At 49.2% G+C, this 22,114-nt stretch overlaps 1 protein-coding gene across 3 annotated transcripts in view; it reads left to right on the top strand.

Moving 5' to 3' along the window:
- The first annotated feature begins 405 nt into the window (after positions 1-405).
- The window catches only part of Ppara (peroxisome proliferator activated receptor alpha), an 84,004-nt gene continuing 62,295 nt past the window's right edge, over positions 406-22,114 (top strand). The window contains exons 1-4 of one of the 3 annotated variants that reach the window (XM_042264969.2): positions 406-542; positions 668-784; positions 1,394-1,587; positions 4,563-4,649. The gene's annotated coding sequence lies outside the window, so the exon portion shown is untranslated. The other 2 variants (XM_076556509.1, XM_042264968.2) reach the window with 2 other exon arrangements.

Raw genomic sequence — 22,114 nt, forward strand, 5'->3', positions numbered from 1 at the left:
GTCTGCCAGAGCCTGAGGTGTCAAAGCCAGCAGGTGGCCTCTGTACCAGATAAGGGCAGATTGCAGAATGGATATGAGGTCTGAGAGCATTCTCTCTCTCTCTCTCTCTCTCTCTCTCTCTCTCTCTCTCTCTCTCTCTCTCTCTCTCGGTGGCTTTTGCCCTTGATTTCCTCATTTGAAGTGGGAGTAGGTGGGACTGCCTTCCAGGGCTACTGCGTGTCTCGTGTCTAAGGTGAACATACTTTGTTTCCTGTAATGGTGAGTGCCGGTCCAAGGGTGGCATCCAAGGACCTACCAGGGTTGGCCTTCACTGAAGTCCACCTCTGGCCACCAGCGGCTTCCTATTTTCCATCAGCAAATACCTACTTCTCCTGCCCTGGTGGACTTCCACCACCTGATTGAAGGCAGGCTTCCAGGGGATCAGAGGCCACTGTCCTGGCAGATGACACATGATAGGAGGGCTTTGCAGATCAGCAGAGGGCAAGGCAGTGACCCTCGGAGGCCCTGGGTGGTTCCTGGAAAGGACTTACATAAGCTACAAGGTAAATACAGATGGGCCTGGACCCCAGACCCACGGGAGAATCTCCAACTGCTGGGGGGGGCAGGTAGTGGGACTCGTATGCTTCCTGCACTGGGCTCTAACCTACTGTCCGTATGCTTACTGCAGGAAACTCCCTGCCGTTATATTGTCTATCCACCTTCAGGTGGGTGTGTGCAACCGGAGCGTCACAGACTGGCTTTCTCCCCTGGACCTGCAACTGGTCAGGAAATGTGGACTTGGAAGGTACAAGTGTGTCTAACTTGCATCCTGTAGGCCACATATATCCGAGGATAGCTACAAATGTGGCCCAACACATTTGCAGGTGACATCATCATGCAATCTCAAAAGACATCCCAGAGTGAACTAAGACGCATGCCCAGAAACTCCCAGTGGGGCTACTAACATGCCAACTAGGGAACACAAGAGCATTGATGAGTCCCCAGAATTACAGGGGTCCTCTGAGCCCTGTACAGGGCTCTGCTCTATGTGTCTACACACCTGTCAACACCTTAGGAAGCAAGGAGAGAGGATGCAGAGGCATCCCGGAGCCAGGTGTGCACCCTCTGAGACAGCTTCCTTCATGGTGGGTGTAGGACAAGCCCTTGCATCTCTCTCCTCTGAAAGCAGTCTCCTCTGGGGCAAGTGACAGAGGGCCATTTGAGGAAGAGACGTTCAAGATATCTATGGGAGGCCTTTGTTCAAAAGTGATTCCTCTGGACATGTAGTTAAAAAACAAGTTTTCTTAAAACCTTGGGAGCTTCAAGAACTCCAACTATTGTGTGTCTGAGTTCTCTGTGCTCACAGCGACTCTGCTGGCCCCTCTTAGTTCTCACTCCTAACCATTTTTTCCAGATCATTCCAAACACCTGGTAGAACTAGGTTTATGCCAGAACATTCTGGAAAAGAAGAAGAAGAAGAAGAAGAAGAAGAAGAAGAAGAAGAAGAAGAAGAAGAAGAAGAAGAAGAAGAAGAAGAAGAAGAAGAAAGAGGCACCATCCCTGTGTATGGACTCTGGTCCTTGGAGCTTGGAACCTGCTGTACACCTGGTAACCAAGATCTCTCTTTCCAATGGCCACTCTGGCCACCTGGTGTGCTAGGAAGGATGTCCTTCGGAGATGCAGCCCTGTCTATGAGCAGCCTCCGGCCATCCTTGTTCACTGTTATAAACATGCCACCTAGCACAATACTGCTGCTGGTAGAACAATGGCTTAATGCTGTCCCTGCCTGTCCCCTGGGTCATTCAGGAAATCATAATTATATAGGCAGATCACCTTGCAAGCTCTTTTAATATTTTCCATTTATTTATTGTATGTGGCAGTGTGGCTGGTGTGTGTGTGTGTGTGTGTGTGTGTGTGTGTGTAGGTCAGAGGACAACTTTCAGGAGTTGGTTCTTTCCTTCTACCATATGGGTCCCCAGGTTCAAATTCAAGTCATCAGGATTGGTGGCAAGCATGTTTACCCGCTCAGCCATCTCCAGGGTCCCCATTTTGCAAGCTCTGAAGCATTATACAAATAGCAGCTATTTCCTGGCCAGCGTGAGCAAGAAAAGGAGGACTTGCCAGTAGACAAGTAGGGAATGTTCTGTGGGTGTCTGGAGGGTGGGGCAAAGTTCACCACAGGTATGAGGTTAATCAGCAAGGGTGGGTTTAAAAGAAGTTCCTGAATGTGACAGTTTGGTCGGGTCCGCAGTTCCCCACGTAAAGAGATGTGCGCTTAAAGTTTCCTTTCCCGGGTAGGTTCTCCCGGGCGCTCATCTCCACAAATAGCATAGTGGCAGGCGCAGCGTGAGGACAGAGAGGAGAGCTGGCATAGCACACATTTCGTTCTCCAAAGAGAGGTATCCTGATGCGTTGGCACCCCGGGGGCCCTGTGCATTCCGTGAGCGGAGATCCAGTGGCGACGCAAACTAAGCGGCTGCGCCGGGCCACGGCCTCTCCCCCATCCCCGCTCCCCCCACGCCTCGGTGCTGGCCGTTGGCAGAGCCCCAGCACCTCAGCTGGGTACGGTCAACCCCAGCATAAGCAGAGGGGGCACTGCGCAGGGCGGGGCGGGGGTGGAGGGTCGGAGCGGCGGCGGCGCCTGCCTGCGACCGTCCCCGATGCCCTTCAGCCTCCTAGTTCCCCGCCCGCCACACCCACCCTGGCACCTCGGCCACCTGTTGCCTCGTGCCCCGGCTCGCTCTTCCTTTCTCCCCATTTCGCATCCTGGGGCCTTGAAGATCAGATTCCTCCCGCCAGCTACCCCCCACCAACGAACTCCCAGGACACTGGGGGGTGTTGCGCTCGGCGGTCTAGAAGAGCACACCGAGGGCACAAGGCTGGAAGCTGTACCCCATTCGCAGCCTTGAACTTCAGTCCCGGCTGCTGCACGGGGCAGGGAGCTGGAGCGCGCGCGCGTCGGAGTGTACCCTTTCCGCGGGGCTTTCTCGCCCGTCGGGTGACCTTGGGCAGTCCCTACACCTGGTCAGCCTCAGTTTACCAACGGATGCGGAGGGGCCCCCCACCAAGTCACTAAATGGGCACTAAGGAGAGCTGTCCCGGGCCTCTTCGGCCCCGCCCCACCCCGCAGCAGCCAATCAGGTGCTGCTGTCTGGGGGGTGTGTCTCGTCCTGAGCCGCGGCCCGGGCCTAGGGGGCGGGGTTTCCGGGGCGGTCACCTCGCCGCGGGACCCCGCAGGGGACGTCCGAGGGGCGGCGCGTGTCGTGGGGGCGCGGTTGGCACGGGCGCACGGAGGCGGTGCCGGGCCGGGGCCCGGGACGCGGCGGCCCCACGACAGGGGTGACGGGGGCGGAGGCAGCCGCTCGCGCCCCGCCTGGCGCCGCCTCCCCGGGCGCGCTGGCCCCGCGGACCCGCAGGCGGAGCGCAGCCTCAGGTGCCCGGGGGCGGGAGGGCACGCGCGGGGGCGGGAGCCAGGCGTCCCCTGTCCCGGGACAGTGAAGTGGGTGGACAGGGAGAGGAGGGGCTCGGTGGCGCATGCGCGCGGACCAGGGGCGCGGGTCTGGAGACCCACAGGCACCGGCGAGGGCACAGGCTGGGAACGCGTGCGACTCTCGGGGCCCGCGGAACTGTCGGCTACTTCGGGTCCCCGCTAGTGCCGAGCGCCGGCTCCGAACTCTGGTGTTCGCAGCTGGTAGTGGGGCTAGGGGGCTTCGCGGAGTCCTTGAATTGGAGCGACGCTGGGTCCTCTGGTTGTCCCCTGGAGGGGAGGGCCCACGGGCGGGGACATCGGGGCGCGCCCTTCCCACGGCGCCGTGCATTTGGGCGTCACCCACCGGGGGGCGTTTCCTGAGACCCTCAGGGATCTCAGAGGCGAGGTAACCTGAGGACTGGACAGACCGATCCTGGGATCACTGAGCCCGGCCACTCCTGTGGATCTGGAGAAACGCCCGTGGGTTCGTGTCACCAGCAGGCGACCCTCTTTGAGCACCAGTTCCCACATTGCGCCTGACCGTAGTGGGGAGATAGAGACTCTGCCAAAGACACCCTATGGCTCTGCCTCTCCAGAGCCCAGCGCCACGGGGGGGTCCTGTGTTGGGGCAACTTAAGTCTCCTCTGCCTCTGACTGCGAGGCCAACCTGCAAGGGATGAAGGGAGCCAGGGGTGCCAGTGGGCTAGTCGGGAGCGTGACTCTGCCCCAGTGCCCACTCCAACTAGCCTGGAACAACTGCACCCCTCCTTTTCCCTTTCTTTAAATTTAAAGGAAAGAAGTGTTTCTCTGAAGTTAAGATTCTTTATAAGAAAATCCATGGTGTTATAATGTCTTGGTCTTTAAGGGGCACTCTACCACAGTTGGGCTTGCTCACCCACACCAACCCCAGCCCACTGGTTTCCCCTAAGGAAACCAGAACGGCCCCTCCCCTCCTAGCACTTCTTGGGGGAGGAACTTAGAACTTTCTTGGGCGACCCTGGAACACTGTAGTGGCTGCAGGCAGCAGGGTCACAGTGACTTTCCCAAGGTGGTGGAGAGTTGGGGGGGATCCAGAGAACATATTGTAACTGGTTCCTTTCTTAATGTCCTACAGCCAAGGCTGAAGTTCAAGGCCCTGTCTTCCCGGTGGAACTGACATTTGTGGCAAGTTCAGCTCAGGAGCAAGACGTTGTCGTCACAGGTAAAGAGGCTTCATGGAGCTTCCAGGCTGGAATATCGTAAATGCTGTCTTGGGTTGCGATTCAGACTGAAAGGAGAGTTGGGGGAGGGGAGCGTCGGGTAGATTATGTTGTGGTGAAGTAGTAAATGCATTTTCCAGGGCTTGTAAAGCCAGGCAAATGCATGGAACCATGTTTCGTCTCGGAGTGTGTCTGTTTTCCTGGGAACTTCATTTCTTTATGGCAGGCTGCTTTGGCGCTGTTTGAAAGGAGGCAGTATTGCTTTAGGAATGGTCTTCCTGACTGGTTATAAACTGACTAGTAAGACTGACCTGCTGTCTGCTAGCTGTTTTCAGATAACTTCAACTATGTGGTAGGTGAGTTTCATCATTAGCCATGGCGGGATGGCCCTAAGAAACAGTCAGGTGACCATCCCTTAGCGACCATGTAAAAGTCCAGAGAAAGTGGGCCTGGTGGTCGATGGGAAAAGGCAAAGTGTTTCTTTTCCCACATAGTAAACATGTATGGAAACACACCAGACTCACAGTGTTGGTTAGCAGGGCAGGATCCTGCTGTGTAGTCCATGCTTGCCTGGGTCTTGCTATGTAGCAGAGGCTATCCTTGAATTCTTTATATTCCTGCCTCAGTCTCCTAAGTACTGAAAGATGAAGTTGTTCTTTGTAATTTATTTTTGTTAAGCCTATAAACAGAGTCCTAAAGAGCGTGTGTGTGTGTGTGTGTGTGTGTGTGTGTGTGTGTGTGTTTGTGTGTGTGTGAAGGGTGGAAAGAGTGAGAGAAGAGAAAACATGTTTCTTCTGCATAGACTTTTTATAATTTGCTTTATTTACTATTAGGTTGAGAAAAAATATTTTCATGTGAATAAAATGTACTTTTTGCTTCATTTAAAGTGTATAACATCTCACTAGGTTTGGATACAGTATTTAGCCAATGCATATGTTGATATATGTGAGTATATAATTCATTCATTTCTTTCATGCCTACTGTGTCATTCATGAGCTGGGGGCTACTGTGTCATTCATAAGCAAGGCAGCCATGGACTTTCTCATGAAACTGATTTTCATGCTGGAGCTCGGTTGGTGTAGTGCTGGCCTAGCACGCACAAGGCCCTTGGTTTGATCCTCCGTACCACATAAACCAGGTGTGGTGGCACATGCTTGTAACCCCAGCACTGAGGGGACAGAGGCAGGAGAATCAAAAATATATGATAAGTTTGAGACTCGCCTGGGCTCCATGGGACCTCGTCTCAAAAACAAATAAAATAGTCAGATATGGTGACATATCCCTTTAATCCCTGTCGTCAGGAGGCAGAGGCCGGAGGATCTCTGTGAGTTCAAGACCAGCGTGATCTACACAGAGTTTTAGACCAGCCAGTGCTATACAGTAAGACCCTCTCTTAAAAAATAAGCAAACAGTGATATAACAAAGTTAACAAGCAGATAAACAACAAAAAAAAAGAAATTTATAACTGTCCTCATAATGGTTAAAAGATGAAGAGGCTGGAATGTAGAGAGAGAAGGGAGATCTTCCTTCTGTGCCTAGGAACCCCTGTGCCTTTTCTAAATGTTATGATCATCTGTGGCTTTATGGTATTGTCTGAAAAGATTTTATCAAAACATCAATTAAAATCTCTCTTTGCTTGAGATAAATACATTTTAACTACAATGAATTCTTCTCCCCATGTTTACTCTTGTGGCCTATGTGGGATGGTGATATTCTTGGTGGCCGATGTTTGTCCTAACTTTGTGGCATTGCAGCTAAGGTTGTGGCCTGTTGAATGTCTGCTTTCGGTGGCAGAAGGGAGAGGGCCTCTTTTTATTTCTGATTTGGGAAGCTTAATAGGTACTGTTTTAAAAGATACAGTTTCAGTGGGCGTGGTATAATGTGATTAAATCACTAGCAATCCACGAAATCAGCTTAATGATCAAAGGAATTTATTTGGAGGTAAACTCACAACCATGGGCGATTTATCATAGGGTCAGGGAAAGCCGAGCTATGTCCCACGCCGAACGGCTTGGTCCAAGATCTCAGCATCCAAACCATGAGGCAGCCAAGAGAGAGCCGGTTATGTGCATCCCAGCCAGGTCTTAAAGTTCCCCTTCGGCCATGCCCCAGGGACAGGTACCTTAAGGTCATAGGCAGGTGTAACAGGTACAGCTGCCTCACTAGGGGCGTGGCTCAAACAGCCACCCTCTATATCTCCCCCTTTAGTCTAAATAAAAAAGTTCTAATACAAAACTCTATACAATAGGAATGGTTATCAAGGAGAACTAAAGGGTAATGACATAAACAAATGGAACTACAACCAGTGAGCACAACATTAAACAAGAGACACATACTAACATCCAGAGAAGTCTAGAGCATAGGTAAATGGCATGTTACAGAGATCATTCCAAAAGGTGTCCTATCCTGAAGAATTTGAATCTAGTACTTAGTATGATCTAGCTAAGATATGAGAAGATTGTAACTGTGACTGTTAGTCTTCAAAGACCTTAGAAGGAATAATAATACCTGAGAAAACAGGAGAAGCATGCAAGCAACTTTTGGGAATCTTGTGAGAGTAGACAGAGACAGCTGGCAGTCTGGACAGTCACCCTAAATTTTCTCAGCATCATTGGTGCATCTATTTTGGCTGCAGGCCTAGAATATCTGACAGATCATTTTCAGAAGCAGGAATTTTGAAAGTCCATGTTACCCTGTCTTGGCAGAGTTCAGTAGTCACTTTTCCTTGTGTCTCGCTCTTCCAGAAAGGACAGCATTTGTACTGTCAGCAGTCGAGGTAAGGGCAGTTCTTTGCCCAGCAGGCCGTTATGCACCAGGAAGAAGACAAACTTCCAAATGGAGTGTCTTAAAAGCCCAACATTCTCTCAGGATCATATCAGTGCTGCCAGGAGCAATTGTGTCTCATATCAACAGAATTCTAAGTTATCTAAATGTCATATTCTCTAGGCCTATGAAGCGTTTGAATATTACCTGTCCATCTAACCTATGTATCTGTAAATCTGGATGACCTAAATAATATAACTATAGAAATGACAAGCATGGGTGACTATAAACCTCTAAGTCTTTTTTACCTAAATAACCTAGGGACTAAGACTTCATATAAACAGGGTAAACAGTCTGTAAACAGATGTACAGTAAAAGGACAATGACCTCAAAATTGTGACAATACACAAAATATTGTAAACAGAGGTAGAAATGTATAGTGCAATATGCCAATATGACAACAATATGTATCAATATACAAAACATTCTAAACAGAGGTAGAACATACATACAGTATGACAAATATAATTTTACATTTGTATCAGTATACAAAATATTTCAAATAGGAGTAGAAATATATGTACACTACAACAAATATGGTTCTGTATTTGTATCAACATACAAATTATCTTAAATAGGAATATAAAAATAGTACACATTTGTATCAATATACAAGAATCCATAACAGTGCAAATTATCTAAGGGTGATACTTCACTAAATTAGGTTACTAGTGTATACAGTAATCTACTTAATGCCCTATACCTATCCATGGGTGCGTGGGCCAGGAATCAAAGCCAATCCTCCTGCGTGGCAGGTGAGAATTCTACCACTGAACACCCATGCTGCATGGTGAATGGAGGCCCCTCGCACACAATAGGTGTGCTCAGTGGTGTGTATGGGACCCGGTGGGGGCACATGTAAGCTGTGGCTAGTTCTAGTTCGAATGGGCTATGGGGAGAGGGGGGGCAGTCAGTAAGTGTTGGTACCCGTACAATAGCTCAAATTAAGGAACGGATGCAAGGCTACCATGGCGTGCGGGACAAAGAGGCGGCAACTTGGGAGGGAAGAAGGAAGGAGTGCGCTTGTGGTTAGAATGCAGAAATCTGTGCTGCCACTGGTACCGGCAGATGGCACTGGATGTGGGTGCAATCCGTGGAAGCTATCTAGATGGGTAAAAGGAATGGCCAACCCATGCTCCCGTGTAGGGGAGTTGGGCGCCAGATAATGTGATTAAGTCACTAGCAATCCACGGAATCAGCTTAATGATCAAAGGAATTTATTTGGGGGGTAAACTCACAACCACGGGCGATTTATCATAGGGTCCAGGAAAGCTGAGCTATGTCCCACGCCGAACGGCTTGGTCCAAGATCTCAGCATCCAAACCGCAAGGTAGCCAAGAGAGAGCCGCTTATGTGCATCCCAGGTCTTAAAGGTCCCCTTTGGCCACTCCCCAGGGGCAGGTACCTCAAGGTCATGGGCAGTAACAGCGACCGCTGCCTCACTAGGGCCTGTGCTTCAGGGCATGGCTCAAACAGCCACCCACTACAGTGGTGGTGCACGCCTTTGATCCCAGCACGTGAGCTTCATTGGCCGACAGATCTCTGTGTGTTCCTGGGCCAGGGCTACATAGGGAGTTCCAGGCTAACCTGGGCTACACAAAGAGACACCGTCTCATAGATAGATAGATAGATAGATAGATAGATAGATAGATAGATAGATAGATAGATAGATAGATAGATAGATAGATAGGTCTCATAGATAGATAGATAGATAGATAGATAGATAGATAGATAGATAGATAGATAGATAGATAGATAGATAGATAGATAGATAGATAGATAGATAGATAGATAGATAGATAGATAGGTCTCATAGATAGATAGATAGATAGATAGATAGATAGATAGATAGATAGGTAGGTAGGTAGGTAGGTAGATAGATAGATAGATAGATAGATAGATAGATAGATAGATAGATAGATAGATAGATAGATAGATAGATAGATAGATAGATAGATAGGTCTGATAGATAGATAGATAGATAGATAGATAGATAGATAGATAGATAGATAGATAGATAGATAGATTAAATAATAAGCTATAGTTTCTGTGTATGGGACAATCATTTGCTATGTCTGTGGCTTTAACTCTTTTAATGCACAAAATAAGCTAGATCATCTAAGGTCATGGGCTTAGAGAAAATTAGGCACAGAATTTAAGTCTCCAGCTTGGTGATAAGAGACATCAAGTCCAGGGTGCCTCGTTCACAGCACGTGCTATGCTGAAGAATGCCCTCAGCTGCGGTCGGGTTTTCAGTCAAAGCTTCCTGAGAGAAGAAGCATGTGCTATTTCACAGAACTCGCTTTTCCCTTGAGAGCATTTCCGTTTTGTATGTGCATCAGGCTTCCGGTGGAAAAGAACACCGTGCATGTGGCTTTCTAGACTGTTCTACGGATTTACTTATTCTTCAAGGGTGTGTGTGTGTGTGTGTGTGTGTGTGTCTGTCTGTCTGTCTGTCTGTCTGTGTGTGTGTGTCTGTGTCTGCAGCCTTCAATGGCTGAGCATCAAGAGTTGATGACTTCAGTGTCTTGGAAGAGTTTGTGCACATCACATGGTGAAACCCCACCCCCACCCCACCCCCTCCCCACCCGTGCTCTTGGATGAAGTCTTCCTAGTTGACTGAGCTGGTTTTGGGGTCTGCACAGTGTGAAGGAAAGGGCACTGGAGAGTTTGCCTTGGAGAAGCACCTGGATATGGCAGGGAAAGTGTGATGGCATTCATTATGACACTTGGGTCCCCTCCTCCTCTCAGCTGCCACCTGCGAGGCCACAGACGTCCGTCCACCTCCCTAAGCTGCTGTTTCTCAACAGAAAATGAAGGTCTTCTCTAGATCACGTTGAAGGGTTGGGACGCTGAGAAACAGCAGCCGAAAGCAGCTGTGCCCATCCGAGTAGCCGTCAGGGCAGTCAGGCTCTGGGTACCCGGGTTGCTCACCTACCCCGAGCCGATTTGTTGCTGTCACAGCTTTTTGTCGTAAGTGGTTCGTTCCCGTTAGCTTAGGATGTGAATGTGACTCCAGGTCTTGGTGGTGACAGACAAGCCCTGCACGTGTCTGCCCTCCAGTGTTTCTGGTGGGGGGGGGGTCTGTCCTATGGCCAGCAGGCTATGTGTGACCCGGGAAAGCTACGAGTGTGACTCAGTGCGTGGTGGTGATAGAACAGTGTGATGTCAAAAGGTCAGATGCCCATTAGACCACACCATACTGGGGGACCTACTAAAGGGCAGCCTCCTGCAGCTTACTGGGACTCATGTCTAGGTGGTGCCTGGCACCATGGTTCTGGAGAGTCTGCCCCTCCCACTGAGTCCTGAGGATGGGGGTGGGGACGAGGTATTGGGGATGGAGGGTTGGGGGTTGTAGCACCATAGATTGATTTTATAGGAACTTGTAGAATCTCACTGAATATGTAAATGATTGGCAGAATTGAGATCAGCAAGAAGTCACTGCCATATACCCTTGTGCGCAGGGTCACTTACGTAGAAGGGCAGGTATCTCTGAGCTGGCAAGTGCTACACCCTCCTCTCCACGGTGGGATACCTCTTGACTGTTGGCAGCTCCCCTCATGCCCAGGATGTAGTGTCTCTGGTGGTGGGGTTAAGATGTGGTTGCAGTCAAAACCGTGTGTTTGGAGTTATCACTAGATTTGGGAGCTAGTGTGTGTGAAATAGACTTAAAAAAAATACTACAAAGCCTGAAGATCTGTTTTTTTTTTTTTTTAAAATGCTGTTTTTTATTTTTCTGCAAGACCTTGGACTCAAATGACTAATACCTGGCTGAGAGAGAAATATGGTTAAAGTTTTGTGAGTTGGGACATGTAGCACTAATTTTTACATTTTTTAGTGTATGAGGGTTTTCCCTGCATGCATGTCTATGTACCACATGCATGCCTGGTGCCCATGGAGGCCAGAAAAGAGCATTGGATCTTCTGGAACTAGAGTTAGAGATGGTTGTGAACTGCCACGTGGGTGCTGGGAATCAAACCGGAGTCCTCTGGAAGAACAGCCAGTGCCTTAACCATCAAGCCATCTCCCAAGCCCTGAAGTGTATGTATCTAATGGGCTACGGGTCTTGCGTGGGATGTATGTTCTTAGGAGAAATTGAAGAGATTAAATGGCCCTGCAGGTAGCACCCCTCAGGCTGCTTTTATTCGGCTGGATTTTAAGAGATTTGGAAACAAAAGAGGAGGGAGTATTTCTAATTGGATCCACTTACTTGACACTGTCTGCTGGGGAAGAATACAAGGAAGCCTTTGAAAAAGCATCACTCTGAATCCTAAGAGTCAGGGGTAGAGCACAGAATGGTTAATTGTCCCAAAGGTCATTGAAACTTGTGAACAATTCAAGATTAGGGTAGGATCAAGAGTGAGGGGCCCCCCAGGCTCTTGACAGCCATTTGTAACTGAACAAGTCTGCGGTTATGTGATAACTACTCTGAGTAGCAGCAGAGGGAGCGACCTAGTAATTAGCGGTGGATGGGTGGATGTGCCCGATTCTGAAGTACACCAAGACGTTAGCAGGCAGCTAGCTTTACGAGAGCAATTCACGGTGAAAGAAGATGGCTTGTAAAAATGCAGAGTTAAGTCACACAGCAAGGGACAAATCTTAGTGGCCCCGAAGCAGGTGTTTCTGTGTTCGCTCCATGCTAAATGCAGACAGTTTTTACTGGAAGAAGTTTTGGCTGCGTTTTCCCAGGTGACTTTTCCGACTGGTCGAAGTAATATCTAATGGTTTGCCAACAGCAGAGCCCTGTTTCTTCTGTCTAGAATCGGGAGCCAAACCGCTCTGATGCGTTCCAGGCTCCCGTCACAGACCAGCCTGCTTCGTGGCATAGTTTGGTAACTGGGGGAGGGTTTTATTCGCCATCCACTCACTTTCTGTTCCTGTGCATAAAGAGTGATGCTATAAAGAAAAACCTGTTCTGGGAACTTCGAACTTTGGCAGCCATGGGGTCATGCATGTCAGAGTAGGTGAAAGTTATTGACCATGGAAATCAGCCGGGCAGTGTGTGGTTGCAGTGACCTTGGACTTCACAGTTTAGGGAAGCATTTTGCTCAAGTGTTATCATTTTTTCACTTTGAAAAATACTGCAGATGTCGCCAGCTGCAAGCAGGGGAAGCCTGGCTCACCTTTCCTGCCTGCTGCTTCGTGAGCAGGAGCCAAAAGTACTTGAAATTTCAGAGTGTGACCTCCATGATCTCTCCTTCAAAAGTTACTTTGTCCAATGTGTTTTTCATTAGAAAAGACATTCTGTGGCTGTTCTTTTGAAATCATTTAAAAAAAAAAAAAAAAAAGAGCCTGACCTGCTTGCTGTAATCAGTGTGGAGTATTGACATGGGAAAGTCACTTTTTTTTTAAAAAAGAGTTCAGGTGTGCAAAGATGTGTAGGGTTTACACAACACAGAAAGTGATGTGTGAGGAAGGAGACTTGAAAAGTAAGTGTGCAGCACTTTGTGTCTGAATGTGCCCCGGGCCAATGCTCTTTGAAATACAGAGTTGGGAGGGCTCCTGTGACGAGTGGGATGAAGCCAGGTATGGTGGCACATGCCTAAAATCCGCACTTGGGCATCTAAGGCCACAAGTTCTAGAACTGCCACAAGTTCTAGAAGAGCCTGGGCTAAACAACCACCACCAAGGGAACGTGCAGGGGTAAGGTTGGTGCCTGATGCCTTTATCTGAAGCAGAAAGGATTTTATGCATGAAGGCGTTCCGACAAAAGCGGGAACATTCAAAAGCAGCATAGGGTGGAGAGTGACGAGAGGAAGCGGTGGATCAAAGATGGCGGACAAAGGGCACCCACCCTGGCCACGGAACCTGGAACCCTGACGGGACCATGAGAGGAGTGGGCGGTGTGCACCTGGGCTGGTCTAAAGAGGCCAACAGGAAAGTCGTTGTTCTCAGCCAAGAGGAAAGCAGTGGCCTGGGAGGAAGCCTCGCGTGCACAGCTCCCCTCTGGGACCAGTGAAGGCTCCTTGCAGGGTCCGGGGATTGTAGGTAGAGAGCAGCGGGGGACTTAGCAGGACTCAGAAGGAAGAGCCGTGTTTGAGCGACCTTCTTTTACTCTGGAGACCAAACGTTATCGACTTTTTCCTTGCCCTGTTCTCTACTTGGATGAATCTACGAAAGGGAGCTTTTAGTGTCTAGGGCAGAAGTCTAAGGGAGGTGAATGTTTAACCACACTCAAGGGCAGCTGATAATCTCAATAGCAATAGAGGCACAGGCTTGGAGAAATGGGAGCCTGGAGGAAGACTTCAGCCAGGACTTCCTTGACTAAGAGAGCACAGCCCTACAATGAACTGTGACCCTTTGGGGGAATGGATGAATTTACTGGTGGGAGAAAGCATTTTCTAGTAGTTCTGTTCTGTTCTGTTCTTTTCTGTTTGCTGAGACAGGGTTTCTCTGTGTACGGCCCTAGCTATCCTGGAACTCGGTTTGTAGACCAGGCTGATCTCAAGAGACCAGAGATGACCTCATAGAGATCTGCCTGCCTCTGCCTCCAGAGTGCTGAGATTAAAGGTGCATGCCGTATTGGGGTCCACAGAGGTTTCCTAGTGAGATCTGAGCTTGCTTTACCCAGCAGGGCTGCATAAGGGGATGGATTGACCACATGCATGGTTACCAGGTGTTTGGAAGGGTCTGCACTTGGCTGTGTAAGGGGAAGGTCTTCTGTGCCACCCCTTGGCATTCCTTTAAAAGCCCTTTAGCAGAGACAGAAGGTGCTGGTGGGTTTTGACCCAGGCCCACTCGAGGCTGTTCTGTGTTTCTGTCTCTCCCCTCTATATTTCTGTCTAAATCTCTTACCCTTACTCCTCAAGAGTACCCTGGGGGAAAAAAGTGGGAGCTGGTGTCCCACATGCCACCATGTCCAGCCTCTAGTAGGTATTTTAAAAAACTACCTTGCCCATGTTTGAAAGGAACTTTAGTGGAGAGTCCTCTAAGAATGAAGCCTCAGCTGAGGAAGTAATTGAAAACTAGACCTTGAGATATGGCAATATGTATTGTAGTATAAAGTGAACACATCTACACCCTGTTTTTTTTTTTTTTTTTTTTTTTTTTTTTTTTTTTTTTTTTTTTTTTTAAGACAGGGTTTCTCTGTGTAGCTTTGCGCCTTTCCTGGGACTCACTTGGTAGCCCAGGCTGGCCTCGAACTCACAGAGTTCCGCCTGCCTCTGCTTCCCAAGTGCTGGGATTAAAGACGTGCGCCGCCACCACCCGGCTTCACCCCGGATATTTTAAGAGCGTCATATTTAGACACACAAAGGCAAATTACCAAAGGACCAGATAACATGGACTTCCTGATTCTCAGAATCCTCAGGGCCAGTCCCCTGGACCCAGCCAGCCCCTCCACTGCCTGCCTGGCCCCTGCGATTGCCATCTCTCTCCAAACTCCAAGTCCAGACATCACCTGTGACCTTGTGTGACTCTCAAGCTCTGTGTGTCTGATTCTGAGCCACCTGGCACTGTCCCCTCTCCTTGATCCCCGTCTCACTCACTGGCCCCCACCTGGACTGGACAAGGGGAAGCTTGGAGCAGGACAGCTAATGGGTCCTCTCCCATCACTTAGCAGCCCTCAGACTCTCGTTTTTACCTGGCCCGTGCTTCAGTTTCCTTGCCCATACATGGGATGAATGCCAGTGCTTTTCATAGACAGTCCTGCCTGGCAGGCTGGAAGAACTCTGTAGAAGTTTGCTTGCCTTATTAACTCTCTCCCACTATCCATCAGCTCACATGTCAGACACTCAGGAGTTTCAGTGGTGACCAGAAAGGCACAGCCCCCACTTCCCAGGGGTGACAATTTCCACTCCGGCATCTTTTTTTTTTTTTTTTTTTTTTTTTTGGTTTTTCGAGACAGGGTTTCTCTGCGTAGCTTTGTGCCTTTCCTGGAGCTCACTTGGTAGCCCAGGCTGGCCTCGAACTCACAGAGATCCGCCTGGCTCTGCCTCCCGAGTGCTGGGATTAAAGGCGTGCGCCACCACTGCCCGGCTCCACTCCGGCATCTTATAGTTCTTTTCCTATTCTTTGCTTCTTCCACAGACGAAGATGACATGCACACTGCTCCTGACCCAGCTCTTCTCTTGTCCTGTAGCCTCTTCCCTTCAGATCGCAACTGAAGACTTCCTTCTTAGGTTCCAATGCTGGGGGCCTTCCTGTCAAAGTGTGTGTGTGTGGTGTGTGTGTGTGTGTGTGTGTGTGTGTGTGTGTGTGTGTGTGTGTGTGATGTCTGTTCACATATGATTTAGTGAAAGTGACCCTCCCTGAGACCCAACAGCTGCAAGAAGCCTTGGACCTCCTCGCTCACACTCCACTCACAGCTTAGTGGCAGCAAGCACACTTGCTGGGACTTCTTCAAGGTTGCGTCCAATGCCACTTCCTTCGTGAAGTCTTTGTGATTCTTCCCAGAACAGGGTGCAAGTGTGTGGGGGCATGTGCTCGCGTGTGTGCATGTGTGCGTGTGTGTGTGTGTGTGTGTGTGTGTGTGTGTGTGTGTGCATGCATATGGAAGCCAGCATTCAACTCTAGTGTCTTCTACTGTTGCTTGCCACCTTATTCCTTTTTTTTTTAACAAGGATTTATGTTGCTTTTGAGTGTGTGTGTATGTGCGTGCGCACGCGCACACATGATCCATGTATAGGTATATCCAGAGGCCAGAGGCACTGAATTCCCTGGAGCTAGAGTTATGGGCATTTAGTTGCAAGCTGCCTAATGTGGGTGTTGGGAAACACGCTAAGCTGCCGAGCTGGCTCTCTAGCCTTCTCTACCAGGTTTCTCTCAGAACCTAGAGCTTATTGATTTGGCAAGGTTGACTGACCAGTGAGCTTTAGGAAGCCACCCGTCTCTGCTCCTCCAGTGCTAGGCTGCAGATGCACACCTCTGTGCCTAGATTTTATGCGTATCCAGAGCTGGGTATCCAAATTCCAGTCCTCATTCCTAAGTGACAGGCACTTCACTGCTAAGCCTTCTCCCCAGCTCTGGATACGAGACTTTTGCTCGTCACATACCCAGAGACAGTTTGAATCTCTGTTTCTACTCACTCTGCCTTCTCTTGGAGTCTACCAGCCACTTGTTCCTAGGCTCATTTATTCAACAGATGTTTATTGCATCCCAGTGCCAGCCTCTGTCCTGAGTGTGGAGCAAACAGTGAGAAAGCCCAGGGACCACCCTTCCCTTCCATGGCTTCACTTCTGCAGTCTCTCTCCCTGGCTACACGGAGGGGCAGATGGGTAACGAAGCATGACCCGTGGTGTGGAAAGACCCTGCACAGAGGGTCCAGCGGCCTTCCCAGGGTGCATGCACAGGGCTTAACAGTGACTCCAACGTGCATCTCAGAGCACGTTTGTTCTAAGAATTCGGAGTTTCCCTTTGCTAAAGGAAAGAAATGGAAGGGAAAGTAACTCGCTAAAATTCGTGAATTCACAGAACCCTTTCTGTTCCTTCATTGTGATCTTGAGGCATTAAGTGCCGAGTTAAACTCCTCTTGACCCACATCGGCCGCCAGGATCTAATCTTAGGTGATTATTAACTCTAATCAGGAATCTAATGACCGATATTCAGGAAGCATTGCCCATTTAATCACCACGCCTGCCTGTCCCCTTCCTGTCTCGGATGGGTCCAGCGGCCTCGGAGTAGTGGCAGTCTACACCTGGCCAGCAGGTCAATGGCTTCCTGAGATGGAGCCTGGGAGGGTAAGCGGGCGCCACACCATTCAGCTCGATTGGCCTGCATGAGGTAAGTTGTTCCCTAGACAAATATAAGCCTCTCATCCAGGCCTGTTTGCTAGAAGAATCTAAAATGAGTGTGAGCCCAGGCTATCCTTGATTTGCCTGGTGGGTTTGAGGGATGGGGAGGACACTGGGGGTCATGAGCCTGTTAGATCAGATGGGAGCCGAGCTGGCCCCTGATGCTTCTGGGCAGGGTACCCTGGCTGCTCTCCCTTGTGCATGGGAACCCAGGTCGTGAGAGGAGTTTGAGGGTTTTAGTGTTTTTTTTTTTTTAAAGCAGGCTGTTTAAATTACTCTATGTCCTCAGGAGGCAGAGGAAGGCGGAGCTCTATGAGTTCAAGGCCAGCCTGGTCTACAGAGTGAGCTCCAGGACAGCCAAGATTGTTCTACAGAGAAACCCTGTCTCAAAAAAAAAAAAAAATTACTGTATGTCATTTACATACAGTGAAATCCATCTGTCCTCAGTCTACAGTTCCTCAAGGTTTGAGAAACCTATCGGATCCCCATTTTCTTGCTAGATGTTAGCTAAGGTTTATGTTAGCTGTTCCTTGTTAGCTCTTCTTAGTGGCCCCTCTGTTGTCATTGATACCAACCCCTCTTATTTTGAAGCTTTCTCTCTCATATCACCTGTTCCTGGCTTGCCTCTGTCTTCACGTCACTTGCCTCTTCTACAGCATCTCTGCTTCCAGCCAGAGTCCCTGTAGTACTTTCCTAAAGTGCTAGGACTAAGTGCCAAGGATAGGTATTTCTCCTGGCTTTGGAGACAGAAGTCTGTATCAGGCAGCGGAGCTGCATGCCTGTGAAGGTTCTGGGTGGAATCCATCCTTGTCTTTGTAGTGTTGACGATGGCCACAGCCCTTGAGCTCCCCAGCCCATCAGTGTGGCCCTGCTGTGTCTGCTTTCACTTCACGGCGCATCTTCTCTCATATCTGCCTGTGCTCACATTTCCGCTTTGGTGTTATTTAGTGTGTGTGCATGGTCATGTGTGTGCACATTTGTAGCTCGAATTCTAACCGGCTTTGATAATAAAAACCCGGAGTCAGATATCAGGGTGAACGCTGAAAGATCAGAGAAGCAGAGCAGCCAGCTGCTAGAAAGACTTCTTACCTCTTGGAATCCTCAGACTGAAAGGGGCTGAGCTCCTGTCTCCACCCCGCCTTATCACTTCCTTTCTCTGCCCAGCCTTACCACTTCTGTTTCCTCCTCCCAAGTGCTGGGGTTAAAGGAGTGTGTGCCTCCCAAGTACTGGGATCAAAGGCATGAGCTCCCAAGTGCTAGGATTAAAGGTGTGTGCCACCACTGCCTGGCCTCTGGTGGCTAGCTCCAGGCAAGCTTTATTTGTTAGAGCACAAACAAAATATCACCACGCACGTTAATGTGTGTGAGGATGCACATGTTGGAGGTCAGAGGACAGCTTTTTGGGAATCAGTTCTGGCCTTCCACTTTGTGGGGACAGGGTTTCCCTTGTTGGCGCCTCTGTACTCTATACTCCGAACTAGGTGGCCCGAAAGCTAGCCAGAGTCTCTTGTCTCTACCTCCTTCCCCATGGGAGTGCTGGCCTTCACATGCCCCACCGCATCCAGCTTTTTTTTTTTTTTTTTGGTTTTTTGAGACAGGGTTTCTCTGTGTAGCTTTGCGCCTTTCCTGGAACTCACTTGGTAGTCCAGACTGGCCTTGAACTCACAGAGATCCGCCTGCCTCTGCCTCCCGAGTGCTGGGATTAAAGGCGTGCGCCACCACCGCCCGGCCAGCGCCAGCTTTTTTATGTAGGTTCTGAGGATTGCACTTTGGGTCATCAGGCTTGTGCAGCTAGCCTGTCTACCTGCTGAGCTGTCTTCCCAGACCCACGTTTCCCCTTTTTGAGGAAGGTATCTGTCACTTTGCCTTAGGCCTAACCTACACCACCGGAAACTCATTTTGACTTTATCGGTGGTGACTCATTTTCAAATAACCTCTATCTCGGAGGTATGGTGAGTTGAACTAGAACATTCTCTGAAGGAGCACAGATCAGTTCATCACAAGACCTCCCAAGCTCACTGCAGAACCCTTTGTCCTGTGAGAGAACAGGCTGCAAAGCCTAGGCTCGGGATGCAGGCAGCTCTGGAGCCATCGTTCCGCGGTCACTCATGGCTCCCGCCTTCAAGCCCACAGTGTGTCGGAGGTGTGGAGTGTTGAGGCCTCTCAATTGTTCATTCTTAAATGTGGACCTGGTTGGAGGAGCTAGTGATGGCCAAGGTGAAATCTGTGACTAGTCGTGGCGTGGGTTAGAAGCTGGTGCAGTGCTGGTCCCAGTAGCCTTGCACAGGACGGGGATGAGAGATTTAAGGCTGATGTGATAGCCCAGCTGATGTGAGGCTGGTGTGAGGGCAAAGCCAGCACCCTGTTCGCTTTGGGTGTGAATGAGGGGAGAAGGCATGGTGCACACAGAGGCAGGGGGGTCTTTGGAGGATGTCACAGCTCCTGGCCCCTGAAGAGAGGAAAGCGAGATAGTGTGGTCATGTTCATGATTCCTGCCCAATTTCAAAGTCATCCTGTGATCGGATCTGGGCCCCTCTCCTTGAGACCAGGCACAGACAGCAAACCTTCAGCTGCATGGTCTCCTCAAGTCCCAGTGATAAATGCACACAGTGCTTTATAAAACTCGGATGGTGAAAGAGGAACGGGCCATAAATATACAAAGCCCACCCACCATCCTTAGCCATCAGGGAAGCATACATCGTAATTGCACTGAGTTTCCGTCTGGTCCCAGTCAGAGTGGCTTCAGGGAGAAAGCCAACAGCCCTAAGTGCTGACGAGGTCGTGAGGAGAGAGCAGGTCGTATGCTGTTGGTGGAAATGTAGACCGGTGCAGCCATCGAGGGAACCAGCGCGGTGGTGTCTCCAAAGCCAAAAATAGACGCACCGCATGGTCCAGCTATACGCCGGAAGGACTCTCAGGCAATACACCTCAGAGACACTTGGGCAGCCATGTTTATTTTGGCACCATTTACAGCAGCCAAGATAAGGAATCATCGTATCAGCCTGTCAGCAGATGAGTGGAGAAAGAAATGTGGGGCAAAGGAGTTTTCTTTAGTCACAGAGAGGAGCGGAATCTTGCCAGGAGAGGTCTAGACTTAAAAACGTATGTGTGGACATGACATGGAAGTTGGGAGAGACTCCGAGGGAGAGGATGAAGTTGAAAGGGAGTGGTGAGAGGCAAGAGAAATTAATGGGAGGGCTAGAAAGGCAAAATATCCCAGGCTTCCCCTCACAGGAGGAGTCGAGATTTAAGCACATACATGACATGAAGCAGAGGAAGGAACATTTGGGGTGGGAGGCAAGTGAGTGAGGGAAGTGTAGCGCGACAAAGATAAGCAAAGTATAATTATATCTGAGTGAAAAGTGCTAATGAGGCCCGGTATTTTGTACACTAACTAAAACATAATAATAAACAACAGAGGCGCTGTCCCATAGGGAGAGGTGTGTGCCGCAAGTGAATGAGAAGAGAGGAAGCCAGCGGGGATGCCAGGGAGCACCGTGGGAGGAACAGTGGAAGAGGAACGGCCAGCTGCCCCTGAGGTCCCCTTCTCGCACACACTGAGAAAGTGACCGCGATGCGAAGCAACTTCCACACGTTAAAGGGATTCACACAGCTGTTCATGACCTCCAGAGAGCACAGGGTAGAGGCTGAGCAGATGCCCAGTGGTTAAAGCACATGCCTTGCAGACACGAGGGCTGGAGCGCTGGCCCCTGAGCCCACATCAGTGCCCAGTGTGTGAGGCAGCCCACCTGTCATTCTAGCCTCAGAAAGTGGAGAGTAAGCCAGCTAGTGAGTGTGACTAACCAGATCGGTGAGCTCTGGGTTTGATTGAGAGGCCCTCAGAAAGTGGAGAGTAAGTCAGCTAGGGGGTGTGACTAACCAGATCGGTGAGCTCTGGGTTTGATCGAGAGGCCTTGCTTCCATGAATAAGGTGGAGGAGCAATTGAGGATGATTTCACCAGCGATGTTGGGCTTCCACATGCATGCACACATATGCACCCACACACATGCAAAAATACACACACACACACACACACACACACACACGTGTGCACACATATGCACATGCACACCACACACACATGAAAGTAGAAGGGGGGGGACGGATAGTGCAAAGGATCATATATTGGTAGCAAGTCCAGACATCAAGTGATCTGATGGCTTGGGTGGCACAGGGGAAAAAAAAAAAACAACTCACTCAGTGAGGAGAAGGCAGCCACTTCACACTTCCAATTACCAGTTTTTTTTTTTTTTTTTTAAGAAAAAAGAGTGGGCCTGGAGAGATGAATCATTGGTTATGAGCATTGGCTGTTTTTCCAGAAGACTCCTCGGGTTCTGTTCCCAATACCCATATGGTGGTTCACAACTGTATTTTAACTCCAGTTCTGGACAATCCAGTGCCCTCTTCTGGCTTGTGTGGGTACTGCATGCACATGGTGCACAGACATACAGGTAGGCAAAATGCCCAGACACAAAAAAATAAATAAAATATATTTTTTAAAAAGAAAGAAGAGTAAGGAGGTAAAAATCATATCCAAATATTACCAAATTAAATGTAGTAGTATGCAGAAATACAATATGTTTTATACACATGGTTAGGGAGCCAATAAGAATGCAAGTTGACTGATTAGGTATTTGGAAAATATTTGAAAAAAATCAAGTTAAAAAAATTGATCTATAATTTCACAGAATTTATGGAATGAAGGAGAAAGATCAGTGTGATTCATAATATTGATTGGATAAGGAAAAGAGTTGTAATGCAGTTAAAACATTGAACAAAATTCCAAAGAGAAAAATGCAAAGAGAAAGGATCTGTGAAATACCTCCCACCTAACAGTGAATACTCAAAGCTCTTTAAAATTAGCCACGGGTTTATTATGTAGTTGTCTTCAGCTTTGCGGTATAAGCATTAG

Source organism: Peromyscus maniculatus, chromosome 20, assembly GCF_049852395.1.
Source record: "Peromyscus maniculatus bairdii isolate BWxNUB_F1_BW_parent chromosome 20, HU_Pman_BW_mat_3.1, whole genome shotgun sequence".
In the NCBI taxonomy this organism is placed as follows: domain Eukaryota; kingdom Metazoa; phylum Chordata; class Mammalia; order Rodentia; family Cricetidae; genus Peromyscus; species Peromyscus maniculatus.